Source organism: Squalius cephalus, assembly GCF_949319135.1.
Source record: "Squalius cephalus genome assembly, chromosome: 18".
Taxonomy (NCBI): Eukaryota; Metazoa; Chordata; class Actinopteri; order Cypriniformes; family Leuciscidae; genus Squalius; species Squalius cephalus.
The window spans coordinates 9,335,039-9,354,446 of record NC_137139.1 but is presented as its reverse complement, the minus strand read 5'-3'; the positions used below and the strand labels follow the sequence as shown (position 1 = coordinate 9,354,446).

The 19,408-nt window shown below is 37.2% G+C and overlaps 1 long non-coding RNA gene across 1 annotated transcript; it reads left to right on the top strand.

The window, feature by feature from the left end:
• Positions 1-6,919: 6,919 nt before the first annotated feature.
• LOC307145906 lies at positions 6,920-9,333 on the top strand. The gene is made up of 6 exons (XR_013819014.1): positions 6,920-7,007; positions 7,378-7,413; positions 8,068-8,231; positions 8,416-8,480; positions 8,645-8,739; positions 9,109-9,333. It is a non-coding gene; the product is annotated as an uncharacterized lncRNA (long non-coding RNA).
• The last annotated feature ends 10,075 nt before the right edge of the window (positions 9,334-19,408 follow it).

Genomic DNA, 19,408 nt, shown 5'->3' with positions numbered 1-19,408 from the left:
GGGTGATGAGGCATAGAGTTCAACTCCTTGTTCTCTACACCTCTCCTGAGCTGAGATATGGAGATCCCACGAAGCATTTGTTACACTGTGCAGACTAGTGGTTTCGCGGACAGTGGAATTTTGGGATGAATCGAGAAAAACTGTAAAAAAAAAAAAATAGAGGAGAGAGTAAAAAAAAAGAGTAAAACAGGAAAAAAAATATTTTTGTGTGTGTGTGTTTTCTGTGTATGAATAAAAATGTGCCAATGTATTCACTGGTTGTGTCTTTTGTGTTCATCATGTGAAAAGGTTTGTGAGGGGGGGAACCACAAGCAACATAACTTTCCAGTTTTGGAAATGTTGTTTTGAATTTATTGCACCAGTGTCTTAGACTATGTTGTAGTGTGTGTGATTTTGATGGCTTGTGTGTCCTGTCTGAGGGCAAAGTTTGGTTTTTCAGCAAGAGTGAATGGTTTTGAGTGTAGAGCTTCATTTTGACCTGAAAATAGGATGTTTGGGGAATTGGGTGAGACGTTATGGATTTGTGTTTATAGTTTTGAGAATATGAGGCATAGTTTCAAGAAATGTGTTTAAGCAATCAAGAAAAACTGTAATACTATGATTATAATTTTTCTTGCTGTATCTGTATTTCTTTTATGCACCTGTTCTGTATATTCTAATGCAAAGATGATATTGCCATGCCGTTTGTACATTACAAAAAAAAAAAAGAGGGACAAATGGGCCTCTATGAAAAACGAGGTGATACAGGGAGAAGATCTTTGGCATCTGAGAAGATATCACGCATCATCACTGGCAGCATATGCTGTTCAGCATATGACATATAAAAGGTATGTGTAAAATGAGTGTCCTCATTCATATAAATCAACTTAAAAGTTTAATAAATCAAGTAAATCTATGACTTTTTAAAATTAGGACAGTCGAGGAGGTGGAAAAAAAAGGAATTTGTTCTCTTGTCAGTGATGCTGAAATTCAGGTACATATAAGACTTTACAAAATTTAAAATGGCTAGATATTGTTTGCTATACGAAATATTTTTTTCAGGAGTTGTTTCAAGGAATTGTGAAAGGCTCGGTGAAAGTGCCGGCCTCATCGACACGACCAATCTGACCTCTGACCTGTAATGCTGCCTGGATCATAATCATACACTGTTCGCTCGTTGGCCAGAGGAGAACTGGCCCCTGACTGAGTCTGGGTTCTCCCAAGGTTTTTTTCTCCATTCTGTCATCTGATGGAGTTTTGGTTCCTTGCCACTGTTGCCTTGGCTTTGGCTTGCTTAGTTGGGGACATTTAATATTCAACAATATTATTGATCTGCCTAATTAGGGTGGACAATGATGCAATTTTCTTCTAGAAACAAACTTTGTTGTATTATTTTCATTTTATCAATGTGAAGCTGCTTTGATACAATCTGTATTGTAAAAAGCGCTATATAAATAAAGGTGACTTGCCTTGGCAACATGAATTTACTTCACACTAAAGATTTGACTTTTCATACAGCAAAATACACTGCATCTATTTGTCTCATTAGCTCTAAAAAAAACTTTAACCTTACAGTTCATTAAATATTTTAACACAGCTAACTCAACATTAATTGTTTTTAAATCTTCACAATGTATAGCCAGAGGACTATCACAAAAGTGTTTTAGGAAAGTAAAGACATACTAGAGTATGTTTGTTTAAAGCTGCTTTGTATTGTTGTGTATTTTAAAAAGCTCTATAAATGTCCTAAAACGATGTGCATTTTGCTTGTGGTTTTGTGTTAATAAAAATGTAATATATTACATCTCATAATTCAGTTTCAGAATTCATTATGTATTGTATTGTGTAATTTAATACAATTTTTATATAAGTTTTGATTCTCTAATTTTATTACATTAAATGTTATTGTGTTGTATGATGTTCTGTATTAAGAATTATTATGACATAAATCATATGCATTAGTACACAAATGACATGCTTGTAATAAAAAAAACATATTATGCCCTATTTCTTTAAAACAAATAACTTCGTCACAAAACATACTTTAACATGTTATTTCTTTAAAATAAAGATTATTATATGAATTAAGGGGTTTGATTAATTACATTAAGATTGTGATTCCATAATTATATTATAGTGTTCTTTAGTCAAGGCTAGACAACCAATTAATATTTATGCCCACAAAACAGCTAGCATTCTGTAATTTATTTAAATGTAATAGTAAAAATAGTAATATACACAAATAAATATTATTTTATGGCTCTATACACAAATAAATATTATTTTATGGCTCTTTTAATAAATAAAAGTGTACTTGTAACATATTGCGCTGATTATTGAGGATAAAAAATAATCACATAATTATAATTGCATTACGAATGGCTGTGAATATGGTTTAAGCTCATAGCACGATCATCGGATAACGTTAGCTGTATGCTATGCTATTATCTAAGCTAACTAAAAAACACACGAACAACGAGAAATGTTTAATTTCACAATCTATAGCTTCGGTTAAATACTAGTATATGAAACTTATCATTTAAAGTACATTAAATACATTAATGACTCGTTAAAACGTAGTACAAACGTCTTCTATAATAAAATTATTTTGTATGATTTATAACCAGGCACTAAAGCGATTACCCATAAAACGGGCTTTGAGCCAATCGGATTGCTTGGGTCCTACGCCCGGACCCAATACACCGAGTGACCATATTATTCATTCACCACAACGGCAGTTTCCTGCGGCGTCGCTATGACGACCAGGTACTATTGTGGAGGTACTATCTGCAATGGAAAACGGAGCGAAAAGCGAGCCGAGCCGAGCTGAGTCGAGGCGAGGCGAGTCGAGTCGAGCTGGTACTGGTAATGGAAAAGCGCCATAAGTGGGAGATTCCTCTGTGGGGAGGATTTATGATGCTGTCTCAAGTGTGCTCATTTGCATGTGCAGCTGGATTGGTTTCTGATGAAGAAACTTATTTGTTGCGCAGCTATCGGCATGTCATGTACACAATCCTTTCGATCTTCAAAGTACCAATTTATAGAGACCAAACATGGTATAGGTCAGTGGTTCTCAACTCCAGTCCTCGGGACCCGTTGCTCTGCACATTTTGTATGTCTCTCTTATCTGACACACTCAGTTCAGTTCATGGAGTCTCTCTTAACGAGCTGATGATCTGATTCAGGTGTGTTAAATAAGGGAGACATACAAAATGTGCAGAGCAGCGGGTCCCGAGGACTGGAGTTGAGAACCACTGGTATAGGTGACCATTGATTCTATTGTAAAATACACAGCATCAACAAAATAATAGTATTAAAAGACATTACACAAGACAGTAAATCATTCACAAAATGTTCTGGGATGCATGCTCATTTATAGATCAGTTTGTTGATAAATGAATGCAGGAACATCTGTTTTAATGTCTGTAGGACCTATGGCCATGACCACATTTTTCACAGCAATAAAGCCATCTTATCTGATCGTCGCCCCGGCAACTGAAACCTTTCCTGCTTCTCTTGTCTCTTTTGGGGGGATGTTTCATTCCTAAGAGTGAGCTTTGAAGCTTATTTGTTAAATGTAACAAATAGTTATGTGTCTGATTGTCTCAGTCGTTACAGCATCTTGAATTTTGTGATAGTCAGTCTGGTTCAAAGAGGCCTCTAATTCCTTCTGTGCGCACACAAAATTGGTGCCACGATCTGTCCTGATGGTCAGTACTGGTCCTGTCCGACATAAAAAACGTCAAATAGCATTGATGCAAGAGTCTGTGTCTAGTGTGCTTGCCACTTCAAGATGAATGGCTGGACTCGTCAGGCAGGTGAATATCACTCCCCATCTTTTCACATGAGAGCGACCTCTTTTGACTTCTATAGGTCCGACCCAGATAGCATGTAATCAATGAAACAATGTTGACTCAGTGTTGATGCGTCAATGCTAATTGCATTGAATTAACGTTACAAAGTGATGTTGCTTTAGTATCACTCTTGCACCCTCAGTTAATGGTGAAGCAATGATGAGATTTCAACCAAAAATCAACGGTAATAGTATTGATTTAGCATTGCAAAGTGATATTTTATCAACATCACTTTTTGCACCCTCAGTTAATGGTGAAACTATGTTGAAAAAAAAAAAATCAATGGTAATACTATTGAATCAACATTACACTATGATTGATTCTACATCACCGATGCTGAATCAATATTGAAATTAACAAAATTAATCAATGGTAAAATTGTTGAATCAATGTTACACTATGCTGTTGAATCTACATCACTGCTGTTGAATCAACACTGAAATTAACAAAAATAATAAATGATAATATTGTTGAATCAATGTTATTTCGTATGTACACTTCAGGCACCTATATGTCCCACAATGCAGTACGATTGTGACATCACCACAGATCTTGTCTAATCACCACCACAACAAACAACTATATTAATTATGCATATATTTTTATTTAAAACAACCTAAACACACCTATAAACATTTGGATGCTGCATTAAACAAATTCTTAAAGGGAACATTTAAAAAAATAATAATAAATCAACTCCATAGCTGATTCCAAGTGATCAAGGGCTTAGGACGTTCCCATTCATCAGCCCATTGCAGTTTCCGCCAGTAGTGGGCACTCGTTGCAATGTAAGCAATTGACGTACATCAGAGTGATCGAGACGGAGGGAAGTTAGCGAGTGAAGGGCATGACAATTTTGGACTGGAGCGCAGCCATGAAGAGGAACAAACCCAGCTGGCATTCGACTGACCTTAAACGTTTAAATGTGGTTGAAATAATGTCAGTTTATGGAAAAACATTAATTCAACGTCAAAACAACGTTGAACACCAAATGGTTGAAATGGTGTTGTTAACTCACTATGGATTCAACATAGAAATATAAATAAAATTTGAGTTGTACGTCAAATCAACATTATTTTTACAACCATGACTTTTAAACATTTTGTTGAAATATATCAGTAGAAAAATAACGTTGTTCCAACATCCAAACAATGCTGATCAATTAACTGTTGAAAAAGTGTTGATGCATGAATAATGATACAACGTTGAAATATCAACTCTGAATTAAACGTTTGTTAAAAACATTAATTCAACGTCAAAACAACGTTGAACACTAAATGGTTGAAGTGGTGTTGTAAACTCACTACGGATTCAACATAGAAATAAAAATAAATTTTTGAGATGTAGCCTACGTCAAATCAACATTATTTTTTACAACCATGACTTTTAAACATTTTGTTGAAATATATCAGTAGAAAAATAACGTTCCAACATCCAAACAATGCTGATCAATTAACTGTTGAAAAAGTGTTGATACATGAATAATGATACAACGTTGAAAGATCAACTCTGAATTAAACGTTTGTTGAGTCGTGATAAAAGCGCTTTCTAATGTTACATCTTTAAAAAAAAAAAAAAAGTAATTTTTTTTTTATTGCATAACACATTTGTTACAATTTGCCGAAAAAAGAAATTGATCTTGTAATACATCATTTAGATACAATTCATGTTTTCATAAGGAATAAAAAATAAAAATAAATACACGAGAATAGAGCATCACAGTCCCGCCCACAGCCGGTGCCGGAAGTAAAAATTCAATACAATTTCTCCATTGACAGTTGGGGTATAAGCCATAAAAACGTAACCATACATGGTAGACTTAAAACCAGCTACGGCAGTACTAAGCGATTGTATATGCTCATATAACCGCCAAAAGTTCATGGGGCACTAACCTTGTTTTGAGATAAATGCCTTTTATTCGCGATGTCTTGGAGAAGTACTTCATTACCCACAATCCTAAACAATCCCACAATCCCACAGTGATGCATCTGATTGGTGGAGCTCGTGTAAACCCCGCGAAAGTTCGTGAAGACTCAAGATAAATAGAAAAAAAGAAAAAAAACTGTTGCGTTTTTTTGCACGGTATCACTGATGTGACATTTGAACCGAGGAGTCTTCATATATGGTGTATGAGTCATATCAAGCATTTTATGATGCCACTGTCAAAACAATATTTAGCTTAGGCATACCCAGAGCCATAGAGAGCTCTTCATGCATTTACTGAACATTTGTGTAATAATTCATGGCAAGTTAATAAACTGAATATGATGCACTTTCTGGTTTGCTGACCTTCACTTTTTAATTTTCACTTGTTGTTATTAAGAAAATACATTAAATGTTATTAAAATTAAGGATGAACTATAACTTCATGAATAAAATGAGCATGGACCACAAGTGGGAAATTGTTGAGGCATTTGTCAGCAACCTGCCCGTGGGCCGCTGAAACTGATGAGCAGAACGCCGCGCGGACCGCCAGATCTGCACCCGTGAGCCGCGGACCGCCAGCCATGCTTTCCAGTCTATTTACACAATTACTACTGAAAGAACTGCTATAAACGGCACAAGAAAAAGTTCGCGTGGCTGTCGTCAGATTTTAAAGTCGCTCTAAAGGCTCTTTCGCGGTTGTGGCTTCAGTCGACTTCAGTGAGGCGCGGTGGTTTATGGGATGAGTAGTTCCTTCGCTCGGAATGAAAATATGTACACAGTCTTGTACCTTTGACTTTTTTTGGATTTTCTCGCCGTTTTTTCACTCGAAATGATATGTTGTATGCCTATGAGTTCAGCCGTAGCTGGTTATCTTCAGACATGCTCTAAAACTCTTTAGATACGGATTTTCGAAAACGTCAATGGGGAAAATGAATGGGAAATTTACTTCCGGCACCGAAGCGCTCTCGGGCTGTGGGCGGGACTGTGATGCTCTATTGAGACGCTTTCTACATCTCCTGGCCTACTTTGAGAGCAACTCCAGTCTGATTGATCATTTTGGAATATCGTTCAATACAAGAGCTTGATTGGAGGACGGCGGTTGTCCATCACACAACTGTGATTCTATTGGCTCTGACGGTTCCAGACAACACCCGATTGCGCATGCTCGAAGTGGGTCTGTGTCGTCATCGTCAGGCAGATTCTGACCTCGACCGGTTCGGAATGAATTTGGGGGTAACAGCTCAAACGGTAAGTCACATTTTATAACTAGAAAATTCCTAAATAAATGTTGTGTGTGCCTGACTCTGTCACATATATTAATACGTATTGTGTCAATTAATATTGTGTGTATGGGAAGAGACTAGTTTAACCGCGAACCGCCGTTGTGTGCTAGCTAACCGCCAACCGCCGTTCTCTCTCTCTCTGTGTGTGTGTGTGTGTGTGTGTGCGTGCGTGCAGACTAGTTTAACCGCGAACCGTCGTTGTGTGCTAGGGAGTGTGTGTGCTAGTGTTAGGGATGCCTCTGTTGGTCGAACGCGGCACATTGACACACTTTCCATCCACAAACTTTAAAAATAAGGTTGAGATTTCACATTATTCTTCCTTCTCTTTTCCACAGATTTGGAAGAACACGACTTGAAAGTCTCCTTCAATGGTGAGTTGTCCCCATACCTAACCCAACCATCTTTTTGAATCTGAAAGTAATTTAACCCTTAAAACAAAAATCATTTACATTTTTGTAAAATTTAAATACAAGTTGATGTGGAAGATATTATTTAAAAAATGATGAGGACAGCCCTCATTTGATTGATTGTTTTTATGACTTATTTTCAAATTAAATGATTTTCTTTATAAAAAATTTAGGCTAAAAAATATTTAGTTTTTATATTTTACACTCCCAGATGTATCACAAAAAATGGAGACGACAAAATGCAAAATTGAATGAGAATTGAATGTGAAATCTCAACCTTATTTTTAAAGTTTGTGGATGGAAAGTGTGTCAATGTGCTGTGTTTGATCAACTAGAACAAAATGAAAAATTGCTCCACTGGCAAATTTTTCTATTTATTTTGTGAAAATTTGCATGAAACAAGTGAAAATTGTCTAAACACAAGTTACTTTTTAGTGTATGAGATTATTTTGAATAGAAAATAGACATTTGACTAGAAATATCATAAATATTCTTGGTAAAATTTTGAGTTTTTGCAGTGCATTTTTATTGGGCAAATGAAAAAACTTGGATTTTGTGGTGTAGAGCGTACTCAATACATTATAAAAATAATAATCAATCGCTTCTTTTTTTGGCTAGAATTCCAGAAGAGAGTTCTTAAGCTCCTTGTCGAAATCAAGGATAAAATTCATGTTACCACCTCATCTGCTGGAACAAGTTATGAAGTGAAGCCGGCAAACACTGAAGAAGAGCTTGAAGCTTTAGAGAATCGCTTGGAGGACAAGAATGAGGGAGCAGAACTGGTAAGTTTTAAATAATTAATCTTGTAAAGTGCTGGCAAAGTTTCATTATGACAATTGGCTTGTTCACTTTGGTGACCACTACAAACTCCTCGTCCTCATCATGTGCCTGCTTTGTGGAGGTCTGGACTCTACTGACCACTTTTTCTGGTTATATTTGTAATTTATTGTTTCTTGTTCTTTTCAGAGTAAACATCTGAAGACTTTGGGAGGCGTTGATGCTGCAGACCATGTGAACAAGTCAATGGCTGCGTAAGTAACTTTGTTCCTTTTTTGCATTAGTTTACAGTGATGTTCCCTGTCATATACTGCCATGCACTCCCCCCACACACCCACTTACTCACTCTCTGCTACATTTTCATAATGAACTTGATTGCAATATAATATTCTAATATAAATCTGTTTTACCATGGCAGAACTATGACAAATAAAATGATGGCCATAATGAGCCTCAGAGGAAGGAGTGGGAAGGTTGCCTTCATGAAGACCCGTCTCTACAAGATAATCTGTGGTGAGTTTGCTTTAACATAGTAGTTTTGTAACAGTGTTTTAAAATAATTGAATATAGTAAGCAGAATAATAATTCATAAGAAATGAAGAAATCATTTTAGTTGGAGGACTCTACAGAGCATGCTCTAATATTATATATAATACTCCATTCTGGGCTCTAGACTAACTTCTCTACTGGCAGCACTGGTTACTACCAACTGCCTTTTGTTGCTTGCCCAAGCACATGATTATCAATGACCTTGCACATTGATAAATACTAATTTATATACTTGAAACATTGGCAATTCCACAAAAGTTGATATTTGCAAAATATTTTAATTTGAGAGGTTAATGTTTGCTAATACTGATCTGTTTTTTCCCCCCTCATCAGACGCTGTCTTGAGCTCATTTGATACAACTACAACAAAAGCAGACGAATACATGGTCAAATACTTGAAATATGCACCAGAGAGGATAGGTGGCGGTGGCAGAAAGAAGTAACAAAAAGGGAAGATTTTTGCGTTTTTCTAAAGGTTAAAGTTCGACACGTGTAAAATGATGTTGTGTGAAATGTTGGCACACTTGCAGCCATGCAATAAAGCATGTTTCTTACGTCAGTGAAATGTCTTTATTAATCTTCTTCCTGGTCTTGCTTTGACCAATTGGCTTCTTCCTAGCTGACTGTGCGTGTCCGCAAACTTAGTGTTTATGTATCCATTTCAAGGTGTTTAGTGTTATTGTTGAACACATCAATACTTTAGTGAAAACAGTTTAACAAAATAAACTATGTTGAAAAGCAGGACTTTATAGTGACGTTGAAATTTCAACGTTGATTGGATTTGCAAAATCTAAACCAAAATCAATATTGATTCAATGTTGGCGAATTCACCTATGTTGAGAAACGTGACGTTGGAATGACGTTGCTATTTCAACGTTGATTAGATTTGCAAAATCTAAACTAAAATCAATATTGATTCAATGTTGGCAAATTCACCTATGTTGAGAAACGTTACGTTGGAATGACGTTGCTATTTCAACGTTGATTAGATTGACGTTGGAATTACGTTGCTATTTCAACGTTGATTAGATTTGCAAAATCTAAACAAAATCCAACGGTTATCCAACACTGACACCTGACGTTGATTCAACGCTGACTCTACGTTAAAATGCCAGCTGGGAACACCTCTGAGCTATAGCCATTATATATCAGTTCATTTTCTGTAAAACTAGCATTCAAGTACAAGTTTATCTTGTAGAATAAAAGAGCTTTAGGTTTTTTCAATGAAAATTTCTTTAAGGGATAGTTCAGCCCGAAATAAAAATTCTGTCATCATCTACTCACCCTCAAGTTGTTCCAAACCTGTATGAGTTTCTTTCTTCTGTTGAACACAAAATAAGATATTTTAAAGAATGTTGGTAACCAGAAAGTTGACGGTGGCCATTGATTTCCATAGTAGGAAATAAAAACCAAGTCAATGACTACCATCAACTGTCTGGTTACAAACATTCTTCACTCTATCTTCTTTTGTAATAATCTCATTATTATGATTATTATTATTATTATATTTTGTGTGCAACAAATCATACAGGTTTGGAACAACTTGAGGGTGAATAAATAATGACATAATTTTCATTTCAGGCTGTAGGGAATAACAAACCTGCACACATACAGTGCCCTCCACAATTATTGAACCCCCTGGTAAATATGATCAAAATTGGCTGTAAAAAATAAATCTGCATCGATTATCCTTGTGATCTTTCATTCAAAAAATGTGCAAAATTCTAACCTTTCATTGAAGTAAAAGAATTGAAAGTGGGGGGAAAATCACATTATGAAATAAATGTTTTTCTCCAAAACACGTTGGCCACAATTATTGAAACCCTTTCATTAAATACTTTTTGCAATCTCCTTTTGCCAAGATAACAGCTCTGAGTCTTCTCCTATAATGCCTGATGAGTTTGGAGAATAACTGACAAGAGATCAGAGACCATTCCTCCACACAGAATCTCTCCAGATCCTTCAGATTCCCAGATCCATGTTGGTGCTTCTCCTCTTCAGTTCAGCCCACTCATCAGGTCAGGGGACTGAGACGGTCATGGCAGAAGCTTCATTTTGTGCTCCACAACAAATTTTTGTTTTGATTTTGATGTTTGTTTTGGATCGTTGTCCTGATGGAAGATCCAACCACGGCCCATTATAAGATTTCTAGCAGAAGGCATCAGGTTTTGATTTTTTATCTGTTGATATTTGATAGAATCCACAATGCCATGTATCTGAACAAGAAGTCCAGGACCTCCAGCAGAAAAATATGCCCACAACATTAAAGATCCAATGGTATATTAAATTGTACACATGGGGTACTTTTTATCCTTGTGTTCACCAAACCCATCTAGTGTGTTTGCTGCCAAAAAGCTCTGTTTTAGTCTCATCTGACCACAGAACCCTGTGCCGTTTGAAGTTCCAGTCGTGTCTGACAATTAAATTTGCTGGAATTTGTTTTTGGATGAGCGAGGAGTTTTTTTTTTAAACCCTCCCAAACAACATGTGGGGATGTAGGGGTTGTTTGATAATTTTTTTTTTAGGCTTTCTGACCCTAAGACTCAACTAATCTCTGCAATTCTCCATCTGTGATCCTTGGAGAGTCTTTGGCCACTCAAACTTTCATACTCGCCGTGCATTAAGACAGTATAGACACACGTCCTTTTCCTGGCAGATTCATAACATCTTTAGTTGGTTATAACTTCTTAATTATTGCCCTGATGGTCAAAATGGGGATTTTCAATTCTTTAGCTATTGTCTTACAGCCACTTTCTAGTTTGTGATGCTCAACAATCTTTTGCTACGCATCAGAACTATATTCTGTGGTTTTACTCATTGTGATGGATGATTAAGGGAATTTGGCCTTTGTGTTTCCTCATATTTAAACTCCTGTGAAACACGAAGTCATAGCTGGACAGTTTCATGTTCCTAGTCACCCTGGTGTACTAAAAAAGGTAAATATTAATGGGAATATACTTCAGAGATATTTTACTCGTAAAAAATTCTAGGGGTTTCAATAATTGTGGCCAACATGTTTTGGAGAAAAACATTTATTTCATAATGTGATTTCCCCCCACTTTCAATTCTTTTACTTCAATGAAAGGTTAGAATTTTGCACATTTTTTGAATGAAAGATCACAAGGATAATCGATGCAGATTTATTTTTTACAGCCAATTTTGATCATATTTACCAGGGGGTTCAATAATTGTGGAGGGCACTGTATATTCAAACGCACATAACTATAGAACCAATTCTTAATGCGCATGTGAACGCCATCAGCGTTTCTCACAGGATCGCGTTTAAAGTTTGTGTAGAGAGAATGGTGTCTTCTTGGCGGCCCCTAATTTAATAACAAATTATCATTGCGATGGAAGCGAATCAATCAAAACTAACTTTAGCTGGAAAATAACTTTATTAAAGAACCGCTATAAAGCCAAAACAATCTCTGTTACCTTAAATTATACGTTTATCTCTGTAAAGCTGCTTTGAAACAATCTACATTGTTAAAAGCGCTATATAAATGAAGATGACTTGACTTGACTTGAACTATCCCTTTGAAGCTGCAGATTCATCTCTTTAAATATCGCAAAATAGCCATGTCAGTCACTTTCTTAATAAACACAAGATGTTTTTTGTTATTGTATTTCAGTGGAAACAACCTAAATTGAATGGAAATCAGTTACATTTCTCAAATTTAATACAGATTCAGGAATATGAATGATTACCTGATTAAGCAGTGATAAGGCACAGAATATCATCAAGTCCCAGGTCAGGTGATTATGCTGTGACAACAACTGAACTGAGTGTAATCAATGTCAGCATTATCAGGTGGGTGCTTCTCTTTTTTTATTGTCCATCTTAATCTGCCTTCACACCTACTAAAGGAGCAACGTGCTCTGCATGCAAGCACTGAAGGATGCAAGACATGGGCTATGTTTGCAGTATAACATTCTTGCTCATGTTCATGTCTCTTGCACTTCAATAAATCTGTTAAATGATGTTAGAACTTTATTCAGGAAATTCCTAATAAACTTTACTAAAGCAAGATGCATTTTTTTAAGAATGTAGAAAAATAGATGTTTCATTCAAACACTTTAATCTAATTACAGTGAGTAACAACACAAATCAAACGCAAATAAGCATGCAAAACAAAGGAACAGAGAAATAAGGTAGATGCACCATTGTTTGAAACTGTGCTAGAAAAGTCATGCAAGTATGTCAGGTGCTTCAACAAACAAGACTTCTGTATAGGATGCACCTATGTTTTCTCTCTAATGAGGAAGCATTAGACTACTGAGAAGTGCACATGCAAAACCAAAATGGGCGTTTACCAATCAGTGGCCAATTTCAAACTACAATAAATGTTTTTCAACCATTTTTCAACAGACTTGCTAAAATCATGAAGGCCCACCCCTAAACCAAGGAAAGGTTTCTTCAAGCATCTTGGAGACGTTCCCGCAGTTCTTCTGGATTTAGTCTGTCTCAGTTTTTTCGGTTTCTTCATGTAATCACAGACGGACTCGATGATAGTGAGATCAGATCATCCTGGCTGTTGTCAGACTCCTTGTGCATACAAAATCTCACTGGATTATTACAATTAATAGCAAAAAGAATGTTTGGAAATGTAAACTGATATTTCCTACTGACACACTACAGCAAAAGATAGAAATAACTGACTTAAAGGCACACCTATTATGCCCCTTTTTACAAGATGTAATATTGGTCTTGGGTGTCCCCAGAACGTATTTGTGAAGTTTCAGCACAAAATACCCCACAGTTAATTTATTATAACCATTTGAAAATGTCCTTTTTGGGGCCTGTTTTAAAAAGAGCTGTTTTGGTGTGTACCACCTTAAATGTAAATGAGCTGCATATCCCCGCCCTGCTGGACCCAGATGGCATATCCCCGCCCTGCTGGACCCAGATGATGAAGAGAGTCCGGCACAGAATAAACACGAAAGAGAATGGACTAAACGTCTCGGAATGGTTATTTGATACATTTATGTACTTACAAAGTTTTAATCGTGTCCCCTTTGCAATTATGGATGTGCAACACACACACACACACACAAATTGTGATAATGTTCGCGCAATTTTTTGAAACTACACACACACAAATACTGTGATAACGTTTGCTAAGTACAAACGATTTTTTTTTTTTTCTTAAGTACAAACGAAATTATATTTATGCCAGGGGTGCTGTTGCGTCATGTTGACATTACTTGTCGTACAGGTGCTTAGAAAACATATGCTGCAGGGCTACAAAAAATGATACGTGACAATAAAACTGTCTGACGTTATTTGTTGAGACATCCTATGACGACGTCAATAAATAACTTTAGACGCATTTGTTGTTGAACTGGCTGACATCGATTGAAATGACTATTTGCTCAAAAATCATAAAATACACTTACTTTTTCTGGAGGTGACGTTGGATCGCGAATTAGGCAACGATCCACACTTGAGGATTAACTTTAACCCTCGTTCACTAAACAGTTAGTCAGAAAATGATTCGCGCAAACATAAACGTATTTAGGAATTTTAAGTGGCGCCTTTTCTTCATAAATAGTGAAAAAGTGAAGACTACTATGTCCATTCTTACATCCCACAACAGAACACCTAACTTTACTCTTCTTAGGAGACATTACCGGCTGTCGTTGAAACAATGGAGGATGGTGTACAGATCACCAAGGGCGGGGTCTATGCCAAAACCAGATTGTCAATCAAACCACGTCGGTGGGGCTTAGCGCAATTCTACGTCACAGTGAGAGTAATCTTAGAACAGGGCTATGGGATCAAATTCCCGCCAAATATATAGCGGTCACGTATAAAAAATAATAAGCGTGAATCAAAAATTTAAAAACACATGTAAAAATATATTGCACAAACTGAAAAAAAGAATGCAAAATGATCAGAATAGCAAACAACGTGGTCACGGATCAAAATATAATAAGCGTGAATAAAGAAATAACAAGCATGAATAAAAACTTTAAACATTAAAAGTTATTTTGCTCAAAACTTAAACTTATGGTCATGCTTTGTTAAAAAGTATGGTTTTATTACTGTGTACTTTGTGCTTTCTTGCATTTTCTGCTCATATTTTACTCTTTTGTACGCTTGTGATGTTTTTCTCTTCGCTCTTCTTTCTATGTTCTGCGCTTGCTCTTCCAAATGTTGCAGTTCGAGTTTCATGTAAATTAGGGCGGGCTTAAGCGTCACCATTGGTCCACTAGTTCTAGATTGACAGATACTCCTCTAGCCAATCAATCGAAGAGGGGAGTTGACGTCACACTAATGCGACTCGTGGTACAAGCTGTTTATGTTTGTACAATTTCTTCAATTCCATTATAATATACTAAAATGTTATTTTTCTAATACTTGTATATACTGTTCAATTTCTTATTTGTGATTTGATATGTGCATTTATTAAATTAATTATTTTCGCTTGGCATACCAGCGTGATTGCGTCACCGCCATAGACTGTAAAAAAATAGGTCACCCCACACTTCAGTGGGTGGTGCGCGCCCGTGATGCACTTCATTCTGAGTAAATATAACAACAAAGAAGCACTGCTGCACTCTCTTTTATTTCATTTTTATTTTTACAGGAGTGCTACACTTACAAGGGAAGACGGCAGTTCAATTTAACTTTACAAAGACTTTCAAGCAGTAAAGCTATCTGAACTCTGGACATAAATAATTAAATTCATTTTTTTTGAGATACATGAGAATGTTAATGTGCACACTGGTAATTGGTGTTAAACAATAGGTATTACTTGGCTCATGATGTCAATATGTTAAGGCTGCTGTAAGCGAAACATCCTGCAATTATGAAACACTACAATTCGTCGCAAAAACTAAGTTAAAAACGGCCATTGTCTGAAGACTTTAGGACTTTGACCTGTCGCCGCTACGCATTGCCTACCTTTTTTTATTAACCTCGCCAAATTTGACAAGATTATTGAAAATGATTGTGTTACAGAGAAGATATAGAGAAACCAGTTAAATTTAATACAGTGATTTATTACAAACTTACTGTGTTTACTTACATAGCTACATAATTGCATATTACTTTAGAATTAATGTTTTAAATATAGCTTAAAATTTGAATACAGCAACATCTCCATCAGCGATAGGTAACGTTGTTTCTAGAGTGCCGCTTTCCTGCAGAGTTTAGCGTCAACTCCGATTAAAAACCTCACCTGTCTTAAATATCCTAAAGACGATGATTAGCTGGTTCAGGTGTGTTTGATTAGGGTTGAAGGAGCTAAACTCTGCACCCAGGACCGACATTACACATCCTTGTTATTGATTAAATATGAAAGTAAAACGGCCAGTAGGTGGTGGCTGCTCGGAGAAGATCGACGCTCGCGGTGCCAGGTCCAGTGCATTAGAGGTGAATGATGGATCATCAGACAGGCATAACTGTAACAGGTCGTTGTTAGGATGACGAATTTAACAATACCATATTGCCAGGTATACGTATATACCGGCAACAGTTTGAGTTGCAGGCACACATGCAGTTTAAAGGTGTCCTGTTGATGGTCGTCTTCCCCTGTATAACAAGTAAGCATCAGTAGCCACGAGTCGCATTGGTGTGACGTCAACTCCCCTCTTCGATTGATTGGCTAGAGGAGTATCTGTCAATCTAGAACTAGTGGACCAATGGTGACGCTTAAGCCCGCCCTAATTTACATGAAACTCGAACTGCAACATTTGGAAGAGCAAGCGCAGAACATAGAAAGAAGAGCGAAGAGAAAAACATCACAAGCGTACAAAAGAGTAAAATATGAGCAGAAAATGCAAGAAAGCACAAAGTACACAGTAATAAAACCATACTTTTTAACAAAGCATGACCATAAGTTTAAGTTTTGAGCAAAATAACTTTTAATGTGTTTAAAGTTTTTATTCATGCTTGTTATTTCTTTATTCACGCTTATTATATTTTGATCCGTGACCACGTTGTTTGCTATTCTGATCATTTTGCATTCTTTTTTTCAGTTTGTGCAATATATTTTTACATGTGTTTTTTAATTTTTGATTCACGCTTATTATTTTTTTATACGTGACCGCTATATATTTGGCGGGAATTTGATCCCATACAGGGCGTTCTGAGACAGTGCTTGTGATTTATTGAGATAGTAAAAAAACTACTGGGTGGATTTTTATCATTCTAGGGTGGTTTTGCTCACACAATGCCAACACACATTTATGTCAAACACCATGTAAAAGTGAATTTTGCATAATAGGTGCCCTTTAAAACCATTTGGGGGGGGGGGGGGGGGGTATTAACATGCCTAAGACTTTTGCACAGTACTGTATATATGGGTATAGCGGGGCAAACCTATTTGATGAGGGTAGGACTGGCACAGAACTTACCATACCCAGTTATTTTAGGTCATGATTTTCCTGCGCTGATGGATTTGTTAACTCTTTGGGATACTTGTAATGTAGTTTTGACGCGGGCTCAAAGCAGACAGAATGAATGTGAGGAAGAGGAAAACTCAATTTTGTCATTACCTTTTTTGATTCCGAACAGTCTGTGAATCAATGTAAAGAAAAGAAGTCTAGGAGGGAAAGAAAACAGGAAACATTTTAGAGAACTGTAGTGCAGGCTAGGGAACTAAAAGAGCCTGACAAACTGTTGAATGCTGATCAGATTCCAATACCTATTCAGGTGGTAGAGGCAGCTCAAACAGGGTAAAATGTATTCATGTTTCAAGGGAAATCTTTCTGTGTAATGAATGATTTGCTGTATCGTAAAACAGCGGATAAATTACAAGTGGTGTTACCTGTTAGTGTACGTAATACAGTAATGACGCTGGGGCATTCCATTCTGTGGGCTGGACATTTAGGGAGGCGAAAGACTCATTCTAGAATTGGTAAACATTTTTACTGGTTGGGAATGTCTAAGCACATCGCTGAATTTTGTAAAGCTTGCCCTGAATGCCAATGCTGTGAAATTCGTAAACCTCGTAAAGCACCATTAATACCCTTACCAGTCATTGATGTTCCCTTTCAGCGGCTGGGAATGGACATTGTAGGTCCACTGGAATGGAGTAAGACCGGCTATAAGTATGTTAGTCATTTGTGATTATGCGACACGGTTTCCAGAAGTGTTTCCGTTAAAAAACAAAGCTAAGGCTATCGCTTCATGTCTGGTTCAGTTTTTTTCTAGAGTAGGTATTTCAAAAGAAATACTGACCGATAGAGGAATGAATTTCACGTCTCAATTTCTGCAACAGGTGTATCAGATGTTGGGAATAAAAGGATTAAAAACAACTCCCTATCATCCAGAGACGGACGGGCTGGTAGAGAGATTTAATCAAACTCTTGTGCAAATGCTTCAGAAATTCGCGAATGAGGTGGGGACCGACTGGGATCAGTGGCTACCATATCATATGTTTGCTTATAGGGAAGTTCCGCAGACGTCAACTGGGTTTTCCCCATTCCAGCTAATGTATGGCCACGAAGTGCAGGGACCATTGTCCCTTGTGAGAGAGCTGTGGGAGGGGAATTTGGGGACCTCAACCAAAACAAATGTTATCGATTATGTGTTAGCCATGAGACAAAAATTGCAACAAATGACTGAATTAGCTTCTGCCCATTTGAAAGAAACCCAGAAAAGACAAAAGACGTGGTATGATAGGAAGGCGAAGACACGATCTTTCGAACCAGGTCAGAAAGTTCTCGTGATGCTTCCTACCTCCGAAAATAAACTTTTGGGTAAATGGCAAGGGCCGTTTGAAGTAACTAAAAAAATAGGAACAACCACTTTTGAGATAGCGACCCCAGGCAAGGCACGATCACATCGGGTGTTGCATATTAATTTGCTGAAGAAATGGTACTCGCAGAGTGAGAGCGCAGTTGTTAATCTGATCCGACTAGTGAAGGATGAGGAGGAGGCAGAAGAGCAATATTTACCAGGTAGTCAACCTTCGCTGCCTATTGACCTTAGTCATCTTCCTGTAGAACGGCAAGCTCAAATTCAGCAATGGGCTTTATGCACAGCTGCACTACTTCCTGAACTTCAGGCAGGTCCTTTGTTTCCTGTCTGCCATTATTGGACAAACTGATTAATCCAGGTGGTCAGGCACACCTGTATTAATCAGTTTGGCCAATAATGGCAGACAGGAAACAAAGGACCTGCCTGAAGTTCAGGAAGTAGTGCAGCTGTGCATAAAGCCCATTGTGTGATCCGGAGTTGTTTAAAAATCAGCCAGTCTATTCATCTTATTTTCCATGACAACAAGGGCGACGCCATTACGCTCATTTTGTCATCTTACTTCCGGCTGAGCGGGACTTCAACTTCCGGCTGAAAGGACCTACGCTAGTTTCTAGCGTAATTCTATAGTTGTAACGGTAAAATATGTAAAGTATTATATGCTCAGTTAGGGGCTGCCATAACAATTGGATTAAGAGGATAGAACAATTTAACCAACGGTGTTAAGAACACAATGTAGGCTAAAGCGATCGGAATGTTGTGGTGTACTTTACGATTTACACCCACCACCACCTCAAGGTACGTGTTGTCCGTATGTACTAGCACATGGTGTCCCCTGAGATCTGTGATAAAGCTCCTCAGAGCCCGGAAGACAGCTAACATCTCTAGGCGATTGATATGCCATGAACGATGATGGTCTTCCCACAG